This window comes from Apis dorsata, unplaced genomic scaffold (genome assembly GCF_000469605.1).
Source record: "Apis dorsata unplaced genomic scaffold, Apis dorsata 1.3 scaffold_77, whole genome shotgun sequence".
NCBI lineage: Eukaryota > Metazoa > Arthropoda > Insecta > Hymenoptera > Apidae > Apis > Apis dorsata.
In genome coordinates this window covers 548,078-551,496 of record NW_006263375.1, presented here as the reverse complement: position 1 = coordinate 551,496, position 3,419 = coordinate 548,078, and positions in this window count along the sequence as shown.

Below are 3,419 nucleotides of genomic sequence, written 5' to 3'. Positions count from 1 at the left end.
GGGCTTAACTGCAAATGATCATAATACATACAAACAAGCGCAAACGAGCGTTTGAGCGGTATGGAATAGCGAGGATTGTCATTAAGCCCCGAGGATGGGTCCCCTCCCCTCTCTCCCCGTTGGGACCCGTGGGATCTCCCGTTCGAGTCTACACATCGCTTGTCCACCGATCCAATCGCACGCGCACGCACGCACACGCGGAAAACGCGTTCGATTCCCTCGATTCTTGCCTCGACCCCGACAGATCTGATATCATCCACCGCCATCCCCTGGGCTCTCACTCATCTGCCGACAAAAGAGCATCTGCGCCGATCCGATCTGTAATGCTGCTGCAACCTGTTCGCAAGTAGCTTGCCCCCGTGCACACCATGAATTCATTATCAGTCTAGTATAAACATATTGCCACTGGAATCGGAGGGAGGCGCTGTCAGTGGCGGAAGCTCCTACGCGGATCCGACTGGTGCTCCTCCCTATTATCCATCCTTCGCCCCCTCCCCCCCCCCACCTATCCGTTCCACAGCTTATACCATTCTTTCATACGTCAATCAGCTTATGGAAAATTGTGATTTAGTCAATTTTACCGTGGGCTCGGTTACCACGTATCGCTCGCGTACCAACTGGGTGATGGAATACAACTTTTCACCGGGCGAATTAAATGAGAAAGGAAGAAAAGAAAAAAGAAAAGAATCGAAATTTGTTTGTTTGTTTCGATCTTCTTCGCACGCACGCGTTCGTTTTTCTTTGACACGTATCTTTCTTGCCTTCTTGGAATTCCACGAAATTCTCCTCGAAGGGTGAAAATGCTCGATATTTTAAAAACATTTTTCTCGCTACGCACTGATACTCACTCATCCCTCGAAAGTGCTCACCCCTCGAAAGTGCGTGTAAATACAGCTGTCATTCGGTCACGATATATACGTTATATACACGCATATATATATATATCACTTTCCAACAAAAAAATTGTCCAAATTTATAAACAATCGATCAACACTCCGCTTGATTACCTATAATCGCTGGAAATTCCTTCGGGATTATTTTTAAAACTCTCTCTTCCCAACTTTCTGACCCGAAATTTTCGCGATAAAAAAGAAATGAATCTTTGAATGGAAATCAAAATGTTGATCAGGGAGAAGGAAAGAGAGAAGGAGGGAGGGAGGGGGAGGGATTCTTCTGGCAGACGGATTAGCTAATATAACGGACACACGTACGTATACGTAGAGGTACACGTGTGTGGTCAATGGCAGGCTGACTATGTGTATATGCAGGACTGCGGTGGCAGGTGACGGCGTGTTGTGAGCTGCATAATGAATAATGCCAAAGCCGAACCACAAGCCGTTCCTGTCCTTCCACTTGGCTGACTGAATGACAGCCAGTCTAGGAAAAACCGCTGATTGGCTGTACATGCTTCTGGCTCTCGTGCCTGTCACATTCTCTCTCTCTCTCTCTCTCTCTCTCTCTTTTTCTCTCTCTCTTTCTGCGTCTATGTGCTATGCGGGGCTCGATCGAAATCAAGCTGCATCGCCGAGACTGATTTTCGTGTTTTCCAACCGATTCGTTCGTTTTCTCGCTTCTTCCCCCTTCGGTATTCTTTTATCGCGTCCCGGACGCGACGATCGATGAATTAAAGGTTTTTCAAGAGGATTTCAAGAGAAGAGATGACGAATATTTGAATTTTTGCGCGAACAGCGAGGAATCGATCTCTCGATCGCGGTGAAAGGTATTTCGATATTTCGAGTTCGAAATATTATTATGGCGAATAATTGCGGTTGTGCTTTAACGAGGAAGCGATGGATAATTGGATGAAACGTATTTGGAAGGTGTTATACGTATATTTATAAACAAAAGGTAGGGAGGGGGAGTTGTTTCTAAAGTTTTCTTACCACTTTCCCCATATATACGGTACCATATCCGAAGCTCGTACGGTCGATGTGATGTTGTTACTGCCACGATATAAATTATAATTAGTGGAGCCCGTAATACCCTTTGAATAAATAATCAACGAGTAGCGGCAACTACCCGTACGCTCGCCTCCATTTAAGTCAAGGTCTCGGAACTCATTTCTTGTCACACCTTTATGCTCCCGCTCAACATAAATTTGCACAGTGGCTGCATCACGAGAGCCGAATAGAGCCGCTGCTTCGACGATCATTCGGAGAAAGGACCACACCTTTTCCTCCTTTTTTCTTCCCTTTCTTTTTGTATTTTTTTTTTTTTCTAGGACGATTCGTTATCGATACTTCGAAAGTCTCGTTTACTTTAAAAGAATGCATTTCTCTCTCTCTCTCTCCCCGTTTTTGTCTATTCAACATGGTCTCTAGGCATCTAGCAAATTATCAATCAGAAGATTTTAAGAAATTGCAATGAAGATTGGGCGTCGAATGTCGAATGGAAATGTATTTCGACGTATCGAAATAATAAGGAACGCGGAGCTAAGAGCTTTCGTTTAAAGCGGAGCGAAATCTCTGGCTTGCGACCCTCTCGATAACCGTGACGGTAGTTGGAGAATCGAAAACTACTTTAAAGTAATTAGAGGATTGTCAACCCATCCCAACCCGTTGCCCGTTCCCATTAGGGATGTTCCTCGAGTACGTACGATTCGAGTGGGATGAACGTGGAAAATCCCTTCTCTCCCAACCCCTCCTGCCTCGCATCAGGAGTCGGACTAAAATTACAGTTGGATATCGTTTTTTTTTTTAGGCGGTGGAGCAAGAGTTTCTTAGAATTATATATATTTTTGTAAAAAAATATTATTCGATTTTCGAGAGATTATTTTAAAAATTGGTGGAACGGGGAAAGGTTTGGACAAACTTGGAAAATCCCTTCTCTCTAACCCTATCTCAAGAGTTGGATTAAAATTACAGCTGAATATCGTTTTTTTTTTAGGCGGTGGAGGAAGAATTTCTGAATTCTTAGAAATATATATATTTTTGTGAAAGGTTTGAGCAAACTTGGAAAATCTCTTCTCTCTAACCTTATCTCAAGAGTTGGACTAAAATTACAGCTGAATATCGTTTTTTTTTAGGCGGTGGAGGAAGAATTTCTGAATTCTTAAATATATATATATTTGTAAAAAAATATTAATAAATTTTTAAGAAATTATTTTAAAAATTGGTGGAACGGAGAAAGCTTTGGAAAATCCCTTTTCTTCCTCTCAGGAGAGGTAAAATTATATATAAAATAAATTATATATAATATATAAAAAATATTAATCAATTTTCGAGAGATTACTTTAAAAATTGGTGGAACGGAGAAAGCTTTGGGCAAACTTGGAAAATCCCTTCTCTCCAAACCTATCTCAGGACTAAAATTACAACTGAATATCGTTTTCCTTTTTTTAGGCGGTGGAAGAATTTCTGAGTTAGAATTATATATATTTTTGTGAAAAAAATATTAATCAATTTTCGAGAGATTATTTC